General features: G+C 40.9%; 1 protein-coding gene across 3 annotated transcripts in view; it reads left to right on the forward strand.

Annotated features, from left to right (window-relative positions):
• The window catches only part of GLP1R (glucagon like peptide 1 receptor), a 124,200-nt gene that overhangs the window by 532 nt on the left and 104,740 nt on the right, over positions 1 to 18,928 (forward strand). The window lies entirely within an intron of this gene.

The following is an 18,928-nucleotide window of genomic DNA, read 5'->3' on the forward strand; positions in this document are numbered from 1 at the left end:
TTCAAGAAGAAACTCGGGTCGGCTAGGTGTCTTTAGGCGATCTCTTTCCCTCTACCGCCCTTCCCCTCCCTTCATTAGTAAAATGTAGGTAGCCAAGCTTGTAACAGGCTTGGGGAGGACGACGTGGTCAATAGGTGGTGAGATAACGAGTCCCTTGCGGGAGAGGGGGCGGTCTAGAAGCATAACATCGTCTATTAAGTGTAAACGTAATACAAGGTTTTATGTTAAAAATGAACAACTTCCCCGGGTTTGCTTGTATAAAGTTGGGCAAATATAAATTTGTTCAAATGCAGTTTCGAATTCTAGAAAGTACTCAAGATTGAAACGATATGATTTCCCTAAGTACCAACTTCCCTTTGGGATGGTGGTGGTAATGAGGAGGGGTGACCCTTGTTTTCAAATTAAATGGCTCCTCTGATGTTTTGACATTTCCTTAAGAGCCACTTGAAGTGTTTTGTCCTAAGAATTATCTTCCTAAATATCAACCTTCCTGTTTTTTCAAGTTATACATATGGCTTGGTGCTCTGGAGCTCCTCAGGGGTGTTTCCAGATAAGATTTTCCATGTGCATTATCCATTGTTAATAGCATTTGACAGTCTCCAGATGCTGCCTTCAATCTGTAACTCTCTAAGATTTACCCTTACTATTTCTGCTTTTTATTCCATGAAATATCCATCAGTAAGGAAGAAAGAGAAAAATTATACATTATTGCTGTTGTCTGTCTAAAAGCCTTGAGTTGAATCACTTCTGCTCTGGCTTATCTGAAACGAGACCATTATTAGCCAGTAAATGAACAGCACACAAGCATATTAACCTTTATGTTTTCTTTCCCCTTTGTATCATTTCTGTACAATTTTGTGCTTTTAGAAGGGTACCAGTGAATGGAACCAACTAAGGGTAGTCATTTTAATGTAAGTAGAATCCTTGATGCTCTCTCAGCTTGGTTGTTTTCTTGGAGACTTTTAATTACCAAACTAGATAACATCAGCAGTGCTAGAAGAGAGGGGTTTGCTCTCATTTTATGCTCTGGTGGCTTCCCTTACCAATAATGTCTTGGTAGTTCTTTGAGGAACTCCACAGTTCAACTCTTGAGTTACAAAGATTCTCTTCTATTGGGTCTTAAATGTGTTTCAGAATGGGGGGAATTAGGCACTTGGTTTGTTAAGAAGTAGCTAAATTTAAAACAATGCTCAAAGATCATTTTAATTTCTGAGCATTACTTACCAGCAGAGATCCAGTGGTTAAGGTGCAGATGATTCAAATGATGTACTAGATAACTCAGGTTCTGGTCCTCTTTTAGGCATGGAAGTCAACTGGGTGAGTCACTGCCACAAGGTATCCGAAAAACAAAAGCTCTCAGGCATTGATACGTTTTCATACCTTCATCATGAAAATTGAAGCAAATGTGCAAAATAGGCAGTCCTGCAACTTGGTATACAACAAACACTGCAAATAACAACTTGGCAGTAGCATTTCTACCGGGCTGTTGTCTGTGCTGTTGCTTGTGGTCAATTTACTAGAGGGGGAGTTGCTTTAGGAATGTTTGTTATTTACAATTATTCTTTCTTCATACAACTCGAGCTTAAGTCAAACTTGACTTGAAGTTTGTTTCTAACATTATTTAAACTGAACTGGTATAGGATAGAAATTCATAAATAATTGGGATGCAGTTATTTTTTTAAAAAAAGTATAACATTTCTTAGTATTTGATTGATACAAAACTAAGGGCTTAAAATACTAGGCTTTATATAGTTAAAATTATTTTTATTTATTTGTTAAATTTTTATACTGTCTGACTCCCACTGACTTTATATACGTGCATTACATGTGGAGCATAATTCCAGGCCAATGGGCAAGTAAAAGTCTCATGTAATTTTAGGAGTGTTCCCTAGTTAAAACTTTGCAGAATAACCAAAGTTTACTATAAGTACTGCGAAGAAGGAGATTGAGATTCAAGCTCAGGCATCTGTTTTGTGCTTGGTGACTGATCTATGACTATTTCTTTTATCAAATCAAAATAGAAATAAATGATGGTTCTATTATTTAAAAATGTACGTTCTATAGAAAAGAATTGTGTTTATCAGATTTTGTTGATGAGTAATAATAACCTCAGCCAACTCATTTTCTAATTAAAAAAACAATGGTGAAACTAATTATAATAGAAAAGATTGTGAGAGAAGCTAAATTTTAAATAGAGCCAAAGAGGGTAGCATGCATTTCAGATACTTGATCCAAAGTTAATCTTTATCTCTTCCAAAGTGTTACCCCTACACCGCAGTGTGGGCTAAATCAGAACATTAAAAGGCAATGTATGAACACAAAGCTGGATTGCTAGCCGTGCAAAGCATTGCAAATAAATGATTTCACAGAACAAAAGAGGTTAAATGTGAGCAAAATATATGGTGTGCTTTATTTTAGACATCTTTGTCATTTGTGCATTAGAGAAGTATTTATAGAGCTAGTGTTTTGTTCAGTACCTACCAGTAATGGTAAAAAACCTGAGTATTTTAAGGTATTGCAACTATACTTTTCTTCCCTTGTTCTATTAAAAATATAAGAAACTGGTTAGTATAAAACTAGGGTAGGTTCTGAACTTTTGGGGACCTGTCTGCAGACATTGGAGTTTGTTAGAAGTACTAAGAATGGGTTTCTTTTGTGAATACAATATGAATTTAATGCAGAAAGAGAATTAGAGAAAATAAAGACAGGATTCAGCTGCTGAATAATGGGGAAAAAAGAGAACGTGGTTTAGTACAGCTTCTGCATCTAATAATGCAGGGAATTACATTATTAAATGAGAAGGTAGAAGAAGATGCCACTGTTGACCAAGTGAGAATTAAGACATTTTATCAATAAAAATCAAGTACTGTGAGATTTTGTTGTTCAAATTTTATTGATTTTAAAAGTTTTACAAGGAAAAGGGATTATAGGGTTATGGAACATTTTGACAGCTACATCGTGCGGGGGGGAGAAGCCTCCCCAAGTCTTACAACTTTTACAAACGAAAATAGAAAAATATCAACATTTACATAAGTATTAGCAGTTTGAGTTTAACACAAAATTATCAATATGTTTCAATCATTTGTTTTGTATCACTTCCATAAAGGTACATTGTAACAACAATTGCCATAATGTTTCAAATCATTTTTGTGATCTGAGTCTTCTAGTTGTTGCGTCCTCCCCCCCCCCCCGTCCACTGGCAGAGCCTCAGCCCCTCCCTCCTTTGTGTAGCATCCCCCATTTCACCTAAGAGAGCCCTGTGTTTTTTAGTGAAAGCCTCTGCTTCCACTACTGTGTTGATTCTAATTCTACTGCCCTCCCAGAAAATCAACATGCCTTCTGGTAACAGCCACCTAAACCAGACCCCATTAATATGTAATTTTTTTTGCTAAGAAGGAATATTTCCTTCTGTTATCTCTTTCTTTCTTTGGGATCTGTTTAAGAATGGTTATTTCTTTATCTTTATATTTTAATGGTCCTCCCCTTTGAGCTCCTAGAACCTCATCTCTTGTAGTTTTCCTAAGAAATTTAACATGAACTTCCCTTGGAACATTGTGTGTTCTTGCATAGGCTGAATTAACCCTATAGATCAAGTCAATGCCCCACCAAAGCTGTTGTTTATCTCTATTAATATATTCTGCTAGTATTGTAGTGAGATTTTGAATGTGCAGAACAAAATGTGAAAAACCTGTGAAAATAATGTTCCATTTCTTTAGAAGAACAATCTCAAGGAATAGACTTCTTTGACAAGACAAACTCAAGAGTTGATGCTGGATAAAGGAAGTTTTAGGTTAGGCAAACAGTGTTATAGCAACCCAAGTTAATTGAATGAAAAAATCTTGGAATGCCTTTTATTTTTCATCTTTATAATTATTTAAGTCCTGGGAGCAACGTTGTAACTAAGCTTTTTGACCAACCAACTGTTTTCTATTGGATTTTAGTAGTATCTTTTGGTAACGTATGGTACTTGGTGCTATGAAAATATTTTTAAAAGGCTGCATCATTTAAGTGCATAAACAGTACCAATATCAATTATTTCATTTGAAGACAAAAGTCTCTGATGCCAACCCCCCCTTGCATGTATTAATTGCAAGCAACCCCCCCCCACATTCCCTTAACTTTTCAAATTTCAGATCTCAAAATGTATTTGTTGTTAACTAGCCACCTCATACAGTTGTCATATTTGCAATAGAATTCTATAAGTACTTACTGAAAAGTAGGCTATATTTCATTCAGTGAATCTCACTTTGAGATAAAATAAAGGTAATGGTTGAAGAAAACTTAATCCGCAATATTAAGTTTATTCTTAATTTTTGTTTTGAAAATATTTTAATGAAACTATGTACCCCAAACTTTATTTTATTTCATGTACTAATATGAAGGACAATGCTCACTTTTAGTTTATTTAGAAAATGTATATGGCTGCCCATTTTAACTATGGATGACTGGCGTTGGAAGGAATGTCCCGGTCCATCCCCAGCTGGGAGTCACCACCGATGCTAAAAGAAAGTTTCGTGAAGACAGCTGCCTGGAAGTTATGAGTTTTATTGAGGAAAGAAAAACGGGAAGGACGAGATGCAGCTCAGATGTTACCGGGTCTGCAGCACACTGTACATGCATTGGTTTTCCCTCTTATACAGTTTTTTTCTTTGTGTAAGTTTCTGATTTACAAAGATTTATTTATTCTGGATGATTGCTCTGATCTTGATTCTGATTCTGTTTTGTCCGGTGTCTTGTCCTTGGGGTTAATCTTGTCACAAAGGGGAGGAAGGGGGTTTCCTGTGCGGGTGCTTGTGAGTAGGTGTCAGCTTTATGTAAATGGTTATGATGTTTGTCTTGCCTTAGATTATATTCTATGTTATTTCTAGTAGTCATCGCCAGACGCTTTCCCGTGCTTTTGTTACTTTTAATCCTTTATACCATGTTTCCTTTTGTGATTAAATGTAACCCCTTTTGGCTACGTGTATGGTTTTCTCCTGACTATGGCTCGTGCCCGTATGTGTTTATTAATTTCTAGGATATGCTTTTTGGTTATGTCTTTCTGGTACCTTAATGCAATCCCCCATTCTGAACTGGGGCAAAATAATTGGTGTTAATTATTTTCGTCCCTCAGCGCAGTCAGGCATCTCGTCTGGATATACTTGAAAGTCCCGGTCTATCTGAATCATCATGAGGGCTGCCTGGCAATGTCTGGTCATTTTTTTGTGAGGCTAGAGTGGGTCAGCAGGTCTGTAAGCAGGCAAGACAGGGAGGGATGCAATGACAGAGACAACACATAAGGGCCCCAATGACACAAACTGCGACAATTCCTGATTGGAGGACTTTGAGCCAATGAAAGTCTGGCAGCCAGGAATAAATCCATGACCAGTCTATGAAGGATTGGTTATGGCCAATATTCTGAGCCAATTCTTTTAAATGGTGGATGATCTTTTCTACAATTTCCGAGCTTTGATCTAAGTTAAAACTACACAGCTCTCTGAATTCCTCACAGCCATGGTTATGTTTTAATAGTAGGAAATCTATTGCTGCACGATTTTCCAGGGTGGCTTCTCTAACTTGTCGCAGTTCTCTGTTTAAGGCATCCAAAGCATGGGAAGTCGAATTCAAACCTTTCGCTAGGGTACATGCCAGGCTGTTCAAATTTCTGGAATTCTGCACTGTTAGTCCTGGCACTCCCACTAGTGATACAGCCAATGAAACACATTCAGCTTTTGTTAGCAGGGACACTTTGGATTCACAGTCTGAGTCTAGGGAGTGAAAAGCCCTTCAGTGCCGCCTCTGTGGGGAGGGCATTAGCATGGTTAATTTGCCCAGGGTGCATGCCCCCCCTGTGGAGTTGGCAGGTATGTATGAGTAGGCCTGCAGACCACACGGCAGCTATCTGGAGGGTGTACATGTCTAGGGTTTTAGTTCTAGAGACGTTCCTCCAGTCATAGATGGTTGAATACGAGGGTGTGATGGGGATGTGTCTCAGCCTATTGTGGTTGTGGATTGCTTGGGGTCTTACTGCCACTCCCATTAGACATGTCTTTAGGATGTCTTTCACTGAACTCCCACCCTCTAAACAGAAATCAGTGGTGTTAAGCACTTCCTTTGTTAGGTATTCCCAGATGTTTCCCTTCTTTGGGATGAGGTTTGGTTCCAGGAATGCAGTTACTTGGGTTACAGGTAGCACTATACAGCAACATAAAACATTTACAATGGGTTTCTTTCCCCCCATGGTGTAGTTAAGACCCCCCACCCTTTTCCCCTCCTGGAAGTTAGCAAGGATGGGACACAAGAGAAGAACAAAAAAAAAAAATTACAGGGACTATAGTTCAACAAACGAGTGCCTTGACTGGGTTCACAGTTCCTCAATGTTAAAAAATGCTTCCTGCGTCCACTGTTGAGTTTCCGGGTTCCTTTTCAGTTTGATTGGTGGAATGTCAGCACTGTGGTCTATTACTACTGGCTTGACGTGAGTCCATTGGATCCAGCAGTCTTTCTCTGCAACTTTAATGGTGGTTTGTGTAGTTAGTAAGATCTGGTAGGGTCTCGTTCACCTGGGTTGCAGTGGTGTTGTTCTGGTAAAGAATTTTATCCACACCCAGTCACCTGGCTCATAGGTATGTAGGTTCTCCTCCAGGGGCAGCGTCTGGGTCAAGGCACTCTGTGTCCACAGGACCTGTAGTATCTTATGCAGGGCTGAAAGATAAGAAGATAACACCATATCCCCCCTATCTAAGCTCAGTGATTGCGGGTCTAGGCCTTTTAAGGTGTCTGGTGGGCATCCAAAAAGTATCTCAAATGGAGAGATCCCAATATCTCACCGTGGCCTGGTCCTGATGTAAAACAGTGCAATGGGCAGTACCTTTGGCCATGAGAGATGTGTCTCCTGGCAGAGTTTGCCCAGTAGGGAGAGAGGAGACTGGGAACAGACTGGGAAGGCATGTTTTAGAGATAGTGGACCCACATTGGCTGTTATCTCTTTGGTAAATTCTACTGGGATAGATCTCCCTCCTCCCATTATTTCGTTGTGGGCCCCTGGAACGATCGAGTTCTTTGATGGGGGTGCCATAATTAGTGAAGAAGTGGCTCCGGTATCTACTAGGCACTCATATGGTCTTCCCCCTATTGAGAGGGAAATCATAGGCTCTCCTTTGGGGCCATTCCTTAGGGAATTGGCCAATCCGCAAAAGGTGGCTGAGAAGTCTGTGCCTTTATGCCCTAGTCATAAGGGCAATGGATCCCTTTCCCTCCTTGTTTCCCATGTGGATTCGCAATTCTGCCTCCGCTCGCCCTGATTTCCTAAGCGAGACCTTTGGAGGGGGGCTCTGGGTTGGCCTCGGTATTGGTAATTTGCAGGATTCTGCCTATAATCCCACTTCATGTGTCCTTCTATCCCGCACTGCAAACAGTGGGAGCAATGCTCCTGGGGTCGTCCCTCCCAGTGACATTGCTGGTACTTACGCCAGTGCCTTGGGAATCTGTATCCACTGGGTCTTGGGTTATTATTTATAGCGACAAAAATTTGCAGTTCTTCCTGCCTCTCCCCTCCTTTTCCTATCCCTTTCCCTCTCTTTTCTTTCTTCCCTTTTTTTCCTTTTCTTCATCTTTTAACCTGTTCTTTTGGTCATATACAAAGTTTACGATCCTGTGCAACTCCGAGATTTCTAATGCGGACCAATTTGAGACAACACACTGGAAATGCTCACGGATGTCATTGGCCGATAAGATTGACAAATGCCGAGGCTAGTATCTTATGGTCTTTCTGGCAGTTGAGGTCTAGGTGGGCATATGTAGCAGCTGCCTTCGATAAACGTACCCAAAAAGCACCCGGATTTTTACTTCTCTCTGGGTTACCCTCTGGAATTCAGCCCAATTTAAAGGCTTTTTTCCTATTTCTTCTAGGGCCTCTAATCGATTTTTCTTTGCTCTACTGTATTCATCCCAATGATTGACATAATTGTAGTCCCAATCAGGGCGGTGTAAGGGCCAAGCAACTCTTGGCCAGGCTACTTGCCAGGCGCTGCTATGACTGGTCGCTTGCCACTAGCTCAGTTGTTTCGAACAGTTTAAGAAGGTCGTCTTTTGTCAGGAAGATGTGTAACAACTGAGTCATGTCTCCCAATGAGGGGTTATGACTTTCTACTATGGATCTTAGGGTCCGTATCACTGTTTGGGGATTGGCCCTGAAAGCGGGGGTGTCCCTCTTCCAGATCACTAGATCTGAGGCGGAAAAGGGGGTATGTGTTAGCACATACTCCAATTGACCCCTATTTCTCCCTGGCAAGGGCTTGCTTAGCAAGGGAGCCATAAAACGTACCCCTGTTTCTTCCTTCTCAGGCTGGTCCTCTGTTTTCTCTACTGTTTTCCTCTCAGGGGGTTCTTAATCCTAGCTAGCTCAGCCCAGCAGTACCAGTAGGGTAGATGACTGGATTTAATTCTAGGTCTAAGTGCTTTCAAAAGTTTAAAATTAAATGAACCGCTTTTTGGGCCAAATTGGTCTCCTGGTTTCCTCCTTGAATAAAGCCCATTTCTCACATATTTTTTTTGCTTTTCCTTTTTTTCATACCGGCCAGGAGGGGCATTTGTTTTTCGTCCCATGCCCCCAATAGCTCCCCAAGAGGGGTTTCCGTGGCTGCCCTCGAGCTGCCACTTCCCATGATCCCACTCAGATGTGGGGCTCACTTCGTCTCAGCCGGGCTTGTTACTACTTGTTTACTACTACTCTTTGAATTCCGTGGCCTTTTTAGGGACCTTTTTTCGCACCCTACGGAGGGACTTCTTCGCGCCCTACGGCAGGACTTCTTCATGCCCTATGGAGAGACTTTTCGCATCCCCCTTCTCACGGGGAACCTCGTGCCCCTTTGTACAGGGTGTTTTGCACCCTTACAGCGACTTTCTACTAGTTTTCGAGTCTTGGGGAAAGACTTGGGAGGACTGGCTGCTGTTGCACAGCTTCCCAGCAGGGGTTCTGTCAGCAGTATGTGCACCTCCTCTTTTCCTCTCTCTCTGCTTTTCTGGGCTTTTCCTACACTTGATGGTTTCCCTGGGATTTCCCTTACCTGGCTCGCTACCTTTTAATACCTTCCCTCATTGCCTGCTTGGCTGCTTAGTATCCTGTTTTGCAAGCAGATTTCCATGCTCCGACAAATGCCCCTTGCTTTCCCAATGCTGCTGGTCACTGCCCTTTCGGACTAGCAGCAGGCTGGGGTGCGACTGAGGGTCAAGCGGAGGAGTGGATTCCAGTTGCTACTCGTGGATCTGAGCCTTCCAACACACTCACACATACACACACTCTTTCACTCCCTGCGGTACCCTAAGTAAAAATTTTGAAGCGGTACTCACCTACTTTCCGGCAGCTGTAGAGCTCAAAACTCCGGATCTCCCTTTACTACCCTTTTCAAACTGTGCTGGGTCTGTGGAAGTCCCCTTGCAGACGAAAACATCCGCAGCCAGCAGATAAGCGATTCCCCGGGCCCGGCTCAGTGGTTGGGTGAGCTGAGAGTCCCTTTGTGGTCGCCAATTGTTGGAAGGAATGTCCCGGTCCGTCCCCAGCTGGAAGTCACCACCGATGCTAAAAGAAAGTTTCGTGAAGACAGCTGCCTGGAAGTTATGAGTTTTATTGAGGAAAGAAAAACGAGAAGGACGAGACACAGCTCAGATGTTCCTAGGTCTGCAGCACACCGTACATGCATTGGTTTTCCCTCTTATACACTTTTTTCCTTTGCGGCTTTTGTGTAAGTTTCTGATTTACAAAGGTTTATTTATTCTGGATGATTGCTCTGATCTTGATTCTGATTTTATTTTTTCTGGCGTCTTGTCCTTGGGGTTAATCTTGTCACAAAGGGGAGGAAGGGCATTACCTGTGCGGGTGCTTGTGAGTAGGTGTCAGCTTTATGTAAATGGTTATGATGTTTGTCCTGCCTTAGATTATATTCTATGTTATTTCTAGTGGTCATCGCCAGACGCTTTCCTGTGCTTTTGTTACTTTTAATCCTTTATACTATGTTTCCTTTTGTGATTAAATGTAACCCCTTTTGGCTACGTGTATGGTTTTCTCCTGACTATGGCTCTTGCCCGTATGTGTTTATTAATTTCTAGGATATGCTTTTTGGTTATGTCTTTCTGGTGCCTTACTACACAAGGAAGTATTTTCTTTTGCATGATCACATAATTATCTTTCTGAAGAAATCTTCAACATATATACTCCTGCTGCAATAAATACTCTGTTTAATCAATTCAAGTGAAAGATGTAGTAAGCAGTGTTAAATTGGAGCACTGCATAAAGTTCTTGTTTATTCCTACCTAATTCTATTTACATCATTAGCCACAGCAGGTGGCAGCATCTAGCCTGCCTTGGCGGATCTAAACAAATTGTTAGTATCTGGATGAGAAGCTAATCAAAAATCTGAGGATGACAGGGTAGATTCAGAAGTTAAACAACCCAGAAGATAGCAAAGATAAGCCACTTCATTATTTTTGTCAAGAAAATCATAGGAACGGTTAGCTAAGCCTAATGACAATGAATAGTCATCTTATCTTTCATTTGTTTAGATCAGGGGTGTCAAACTTGATTTCATTGAGGGTTGCATCAGAGTTGTGTTTGACCTTGGGGCAGGGTGGCATGGCCAGCTCTATGTCACTCATGTCACAGGCAGCCCGAGTGCTCTGCCAGCGAAAATGGGCTCCCGAGCTCCCTTTGCAGCTGGGATGGCTTCTTGCAACCCTCTGCCAGCAAAAACAAACTCTGTTTTTGCTGGCAGAGGCACTGCGGGGCCGGTTCTTCACTGTTTCCAGGACAGCTTCGCTGGCCAGATCTAAGAACCCCACAGGCCGGATCCGCCTCTCAGGCCTTGAGTTTGACACCCCTGGTTTAGATAATTGCTTTGCCAGTGTTATATATGGTAGTCTTTAAGCATTTGACTCTCCATAGAAATATTTTAAGTGTTTAGTTCTGACAGATTCCTTCTACTGAGAACTAAAGTAAATGCATTTTTTGTCACTTTAAAGTTTAAATCTTGTTTGTCTTCCATGCAAGAATTATTTGAAAATACATGTGACAAAAGTTGGATCCTGAGCACAGTACTCTTCTTTACTAATTGTGATCAATTTAGTGTGCAAAAAAATGTATTTAAATCTGAAGAAATCAATTTGTTAGCATCAAATATGTTGTAACTGACTGATGAATTTTCTTGGAACTAGCTATATATCCAGGAAAACAGACTTTAATTGGGAGCTGGGTAAGCTTAGAGTGGTGAGATCAGCACAGAAAGGTAGATAATTTATAATGTGTATCTGTTTATTAGCTCAACTGAAATAGCTGGGAGACCGTTAATTATCAATAGGAAGACTTTTCCACCATTCTGAAGAAAACATTCCTTCTGGAGGGTGTACATTCCAGAAGTTTTGTTAACCCAGCCTACATCAATCATAATTTATGGAAATAAACTCAATGTTCCAGCCCTGGGAAATGGTGGGATTAAGAAGAAGCTCCTTGCATTGCAAACAACTGAATAGTTAATGGTCAGCAAAGAAATACAGAAAAGTCTCAATTTTTGTGGCATCTTAGTAGTCATGTAGATTAATGCTTTCAAATCTGGTAGCAAAATCCTAATCTTTGTGTGTGCGTGTGTGTGTGTGTTTTATAAAAAATAATTTGTGTTGGTGTGGAAAGATACTCTAATTGAAAAGAGTGATGAATGAGAAATTCTGTATTTTTTCATCTCCCATATTTAGTACCACTATCTCCTTCAAGGCAGGAAGTCACCCTTGCAGAAAAAATTACATTAATTCCAGTTAACCTGCATCTAAACTTTTAGCCTTGCAGGCAGAACCATGAATTATCCCTCTTCAAATCTGTATTTACACTATCTTTTCCAGTTAGTTTTTATAAACCAATAAAAGATTTGCAGATTCAGAGCTAAAGAAAGAAAGAAAAGCTACTACCTAAGAGAGAGGCTTTAATCTCAGAAGTAGAAAATATTCTTCATGTGTAGCTACTTTCATTTAAAAGCTAAATGTAAACAATACTAGCATCAACAATACTCAGTGGCAAATAGGCTGGTTCCAGTCAGTGTTTGGGGGGAGGGAGGGAGGACTGTTCTGTCTTCCTATTTCTTTACCTTTGTGAAGGTGCTGGATCAAATCATCCAGTGGCATGGGATGAAGGACCAATACCATGCTAGTGATGTTCTGTGGTATATCTCTGTATAGGCTGACCAAATGATGTTGTTGAGGTTCTATCCCAGTGTTTGGAAGTTAAGAAAGTCTATAGGAAGAACAAGTTGTGACTCAACCCAGGAAAGAGCGAGTGGCTGTAGTTGTCAGGCCTGTAGTTATGTTCTTTTTAGGATCTTTGGCCTGCCACACTTTCTTATAATTTTCTATGCTGTTTCATTAGTGTAGTAGTTGGGAGGGGGGAATAGAAAGGAGTAGGATTGTAGAATGGATTGTTGACATTCTTTTGTAGAAGCCAAGGTCATCTTTTGTCTCCGCATATCGACACCTGGCCGGAAGAAGATGGGTGTACATGCCAGCGTGGAAGATGATGATTGGAACATGTGATGGATTTGTGGGTGTGGGGAGAGATCATGAACTTTCAACTGGGTGAACTTACAGGATGTAATCCAGAGTTGGAATTTTCCATAGCCGTGCTAAATTGCCTGCGGAATAAATTGGACCTTAAAGGATGTTTTGCCTTGGACAATGATTTATTTCTGCATGGTATTTAGAACCCTAACAGTAGTCTTGAAGCCACTCAGATCTTCAGGTTTTCCATCTCTATTTCTGAATAGGGTAGCATCCTCCAGATAGAGCTGATACACAATCTTGGATTCACTTTTCTTATCAACCAAGTGGTAGCTATGGTTGGAAAGGCCTATGCAACAAATCCATCTTCTGTATCAGTTGTGCCCATTCCAGGATTGGAAGGTCCTGCATAAAGTCACTCGTGTCTTAGACTCAGGGGTAGGTTGCTACTGGCGTTACTGCCGGTTCGGTGCGCAAAACATTTTGCACAAGCAAAATTAAATCCTCATTAAATTCCAAAATATTTTCCTAGAGAAGTAGAGAGTGTTAGTATATTATTATCATATCAATTCTTTTGGTACAAAGTCCTGAGTTTAAGGAATGTGCGGTTTGTTTGTTTGTTGGTTTGTTTGTTGACTTTCAGGTTTGCTAGCCTATTTACTGTCTTTTTATCATTTGATAATATCTGGTTGCCTTGGTTCTTATTCAGACTTGTTTTGATTTGTTAACAAAGGCCTATATATTGGCTATATTTGCATCCTAAATAAAGCCATGTCATTGCATTAATTTCATATTGCCTTGTTCTTCTAGGAGTACTATTTCCATTGTAAGAGGTGCTTCCTTGCATGCAAAATAAATTTCTCTACAAACCAACATACTGCCAAATGAAACACACAGGTTTGCGGACTGCCTTGAGGCAATAAACTAGGATCAATTGTTAAAGAAAATGTATAGCCTCTTGGATTTTTGGTTAAGATCAAACACATGTATCAAGAAAAGGGAGGAAATAAATCTTTGCTCTCTCCAGATGTGCCTGGCACCTGCATTAGCAATATTTAGAAGTGAAATTGTATACATTTGAGAAAAAACTACATAAATGCCTAGGATAGTTCAACTTGAAAAATTACAAATCTTGTTCTAATCCTTTCTTTTTGTTGTTTAAATTTCTCTTAATCAATACAATTCAATACAATAGTAGAGTTGGAAGGGACCTTGGAGGTCTTCTAGTCCAACCCCCTGCCTAGGCAGGAAACCCTATACCGTTTCAGACAAATAGCTATCCAACATCTTCTTAAAGATTTCCAGTGTTGGGGCATTCACAACTTCTGGAGGCAAGCTGTTCCACTGATTAATTGTTCTAACTGTCAGGAAATTTCTCCTCAGTTCTAAGTTGCTTCTCTCCTTGATTAGTTTCCACCCATTGCTTCTTGTTCTACCCTCAGGTGCCTTGGAGAATAGTTTGACTCCCTCTTCTTTGTGGCAACCCCTGAGATATTGGAACACTGCTATCATGTCTCCCCTAGTCCTTCTTTCTCTTAAACTAAACATACCCAGTTCCTGCAACCGTTCTTCATATGTTTTAGTCTCCAGTCCCCTAATCATCTTTGTTGTTCTTCTCTGCACTCTTTCTAGAATCTCCACATCTTTTTTACATCGTGGTGACCAGAACTGAATGCAGTATTCCAAGTGTGGTCTTACCAAGGCATTATAAAGTGGTATTAACACTTCACATGATCTTGATTCTATCCCTCTGTTGATGCAGCCTAGGACTGTGTTGGCTTTTTTGGCAGCTGCTGCACACTGCTGGCTCATATTTAAATGGTTGTCCACTAGGACTCCAAGATCCCTTTCACAGTTACTACTACTGAGCAAGGTACCACCTATACTGTACCTGTGCATTCCATTTTGTTGCCTAAATGTAGAACCTTACTCTTTTCACCATTGAATTTCATTTTATTAGATAGTGCCCATTTATTAGATGTTCAAGTTTGTCAAGATCCTTCTGTATCTTAATCCTATCTTCTGGAGTGTTGGCTATTCCTGCCAGCTTAGTGTCATCTGCAAATTTGATGAGTTCCCCATTTATTCCCTCATCCAAATCATTGATGAAGATGTTGAAGAGTACTGGGCCTAAAACAGAGCCTTGGGGTACTCCACTGCATACTTCCCTCCATGTAGATGCAGTTCCTTTGAGGACTACATGTTGAGTGCAGTTGGTCAGCCAGTTACGAATCAGACAAGCATAAATGTTTGTTTATATTACATGTTTCTAAACCGCCCTTCTCGCTTGAGGGTGCTGGACGATGTACAAATGTTATTATTTAGCCACATATTTTATTTAAATAAATGAATGCGGTAACTATCAGCTCTCCTCTTTATTATTGCCTGAATTGGAATACTGACAACCGGTGGTTTCTGAACAAATCAGTGTTAATATATTGCATCTGTCTGCAATGCTTTTATGCCTTTTAACATTGGAAATAGACTATTATTATAATGTGTTCCTCTAGAGAATATTAAAATTGCATTGTGCTGTTCTGAATTTTACATGGTTTAGAAAAAGTAGCTCAGTTAATGATTAACTTGAAATATCCACAGACATATGCCATATTTTATGCTTCTTTTGTAGTATTGATATCATCTATAAATTAATATATGTATCTGAGGGTTACTATCAGTTAGCAGGTGAAGCAAGACATACATTATTTCCATACTGAAGTAATAGATTGATGGCAAAAGATAAAGAGGAATAACAAAATATTTGTCAAAGATACATTTACAGTATGTCACAGGAGTACACCCCCTCACATTTTGTAAATATTTTAAGCATATCAGTTTAGTGGTTTAGATATTATCACCTGAATAATGCAAATGAACGTGGAAACTTATTGAAACTGCAGAAAGAACTGTGTTGTAGAGTGGAGGTAGATCAGGGATATTGAGGCCCGCGGGCCAGATCCAGCCTGTGGGGGTGCTTAAATCTGGCCTGCAGGGCCGCCTGGAAATAGCAAAAGACCAGCCTGCGGTACCTCTGGTAGCCAAAGTGGGGCATGGGGGGCTGGGAGGGCCCCCCGCATACTGTTTTGGCTGGCAAAGTGCTGTCCGTCTGCATTTACGGCATCGTCTATCTCCAGTCTAGAACACAATCCTTTCAACAGTTCGAAGAAGACACCACACCCATTTGTACTACTGAGATGATCTTGATGACATAGATAACCTCTAGGTGGCCTCAACGACTCTCTAAATTAGAAAGTGACAAGGACAGGGGAAGGAAGATGTACTTTCTCATGCAATGCAGAAAATGCAGGCGTTCCTGTGCCCGCTTCACCAGTGACTCATGTTGAACGACCAAGCTAGTCTACTCGTTAGCTGCACACCCAGAAACATGATGCGGCTAACCACCTCCACAGGTGAATCATTTAATACATAGAGGTGTGTAGCTGTGCCTGCCTTTTCTGAAATCAATGATCTCTTTAGTTTTTCTTATGTTTAAAATGAGGCTGGTATTTTTTTTTTACACCAGTTCATTATACTCTCTATTTCCTTGCGGTAAGCACTGTCATAGTCATCTTGAATAAAACCCACTACTGTTGTATCATCTGCATACTTCACAATATGGTTGGTGGCAAGCCTAGCACAACAGTCATGGGTCAACATAATAAAAACTGTCAAATGAGAACTCAATAAATCCCACAATTTCAAGGCAAGAGTACAAAATAAAGAGGAGTCTGGTTAATATGGAACTATTTTAAGTAAAGAGACAAACAGAAAATGAGCCAACTAAGCCAAGAAGATGGTAATCTGGAAGAAGACTTGCTTACAGTTTATTACTGTAATAAATATGTTTTGATAGTAAGCAATCAAATATATATATATATATTAAATGGATATATAAATATGTAAATTCAAGTCCAATCCTGGTTCAAAGTTAGGTTTTTGGGATCAGCTAAAGCTAGCTCAAAGGTACAACAGTTCTTAGAAGAGATATACACCCCATCAAATTTTTGAGGTCTTTATTATAGAATACTTTATTGTCATTGTACGTATATACACAGTATACCCATACAACGAAATTCATAAAACAATAAATTAATTTAAAAATACCAATCTCTGGAGCTTCGAGCCACTGCATATACATGCACTGCCATCTTTTTTATTATTACAAACAACAAAAAATAATTTACAACAAAACAACAGTGTGAAGCATAGTAAAAGTTTAGCAAATGCAAAGTGTATGTGTATGTGAGTACTTGTCTGTGTGTACACCCATCTATCCTCTTCCCCCCTCCTTTCTGAAGTGCAATGGGTGGAAAAAATAGTGAACTGACACACAGTGCTGAGGTGGAGGCCAGCAGTTGGTCCCTTTTCTCAGATCTGTAGAGTTTCTTCCAATAAAGGAGAAGCCAAGAAGCCACCACCATGTGCTGCAGAAGGAATCCACAGGATTTAAAGAGAACCTGTGGGTGAACTGTGGATAGAATGCCAGGAAGATAGGAAAGGAGTTCCTGCAGATTTTACTCTGCTAGTCATTGCTGACTGTAGGGGGCGAGCTCATCTCCATTTTGAGGCATGAGTCCAATGAAGTTGTACCTATTTATCTACTCACATTTGCATGCTTTCAAACTGTTAAATGGGCAGGAGCTAGGCAAAGACGGAAACTCACCTCGTCATGTGATACTTGGGTCTCGAACCCGGGCTGTCAGCCTAGTGTCTTTAACCGCTGAGCCATTGCACTGCCCTGGGTGCCAGAAGCCAGGTAAAAACATTCAACTTAACCTTCGGTGGAGCCTGCATTAAAGGCACTGGATTCTATCAAGCTTCACTCTCTAAAACCCATTTGGATATCAATAATTCTGCAGCAATCTTCCAAACAGCAGAGCAACTAGACACTTGATGAATGCCATTTCAATCCAGGATGTAATTAAAGAGAAAAGTAAACAAACAACCAGAGCTATAATTTTAATCTTTTTCTCTGACATTCTAGAGCAAAGAATATCATAGTTATAGGGTCGTGATGGCGAACCTATGGCATGCGTGCCACAGGTGGCACATGGAGCCATTTATTAGGGCACACGAGGCATTGCCCGGTCAGCTCCAGCATGCATACGCATGCTGGCCAGCTGACTTTGGTCTTCTATGGGCAAACCAGAAGTTCAGGAATGGACTTCTGGTTTTGCCATAGGGCCGTTTTTCGCCCTCTGGAACCTTCAGGAGGCTTTCCTGAAGGCTCTGGAGGGCAAAAAAAACCCCAGCCCTATGAGCAAACCAGAAGTCCATTCCCAAAATTCTGGTTTGCTCATAGGGCTGGTTTTTCGCGCTCCAGAGACTTCAGGGAAGCTCTTCCGGTTTGCTCATAGGGTGGATTTTTGCCCTCTGGAGACTCCAGAGGGCAAAAAACGCCCCTACAGCCAAACTGGAAGTTCCCAAATGTCTGGTTTGCCCATAGGGGTAGTTTTTCATGCTGAAAAATCTGAAGCCTCGGGAGGGCCTCCGAGGTGGGGGGGAAGGCTGTTTTTGCCCTGCCCAAGCTCCTAGAAAGCCTCTGGAGCCTGGGGAGGACAAAAAAAGCACGCCAAAAGTACGGGGGGGTGTTTGCGCAGGTTGAGCGCTCATGCGCGTGGGGGGGTCATGCGCGCCTACACACTATGGTTGCATGCATAACATGGGTGTGGGTATGCCTGCGCATGACCTCCCTGTGCTCGCCCCCGCTTTTGGAACGCGATCCAAAAAAGGCTAGCCACCATTGTCACAGGGTGATGAAGAAAATGCCTTCCTTACTGAGGATTCAATGATTGATGGGTGTGTCCCGCAAGTCACAGTAATCAATAAGATCATTCAACGGATTGTATTTGGGAGTTTGTAGATAGCTTTGGGACTCAAAAATCATTGATTTTATCATTGTATTTACAGTATTTGTATCTTGCCTTTATTATTTTTACAAATAACTCAAGGCAGAGAATATATCCAACACAATTTCCTTCAATTTTCCCACAACTCTCAGAGGTGAGTTGGGGCTAAGAGGGAGTGACTGGCCAAATGTCACCTTGCTGGCTTTTATGGCTAGGATGAGACTAGAACTCAGTCTCCTGTTTTCTAGTCTTTTAAAGCTTCATTTACTCCACAAGTATCAAACCTGTGGCGTCACGTTGCCATCATGTGATTTTTGCAACATTCCCCACCAATTTTCCCTCTAATTTTTTTTCAATGTGAGCAGAAAAGTATAGTGTTTGAGCGGCACATTTTCATGCCTGAGCACCTGAATTTTTTTCACAGATGTCACCTAAGACAACAACGAAATCAGTATTATTTGAAACTCAAAGTTATGTTTCTTCAAGGTACCCGCTTAATTCAAAGTGTTATATAATATCAGTATCACTTAACAACGCTCCTGCTTAGCAACCAAAATGTTGGCTCA

The sequence above is a fragment of the Natrix helvetica genome (genome assembly GCF_964273705.1).
Source record: "Natrix helvetica genome assembly, chromosome: 2".
Lineage (NCBI taxonomy): Eukaryota > Metazoa > Chordata > Lepidosauria > Squamata > Natricidae > Natrix > Natrix helvetica.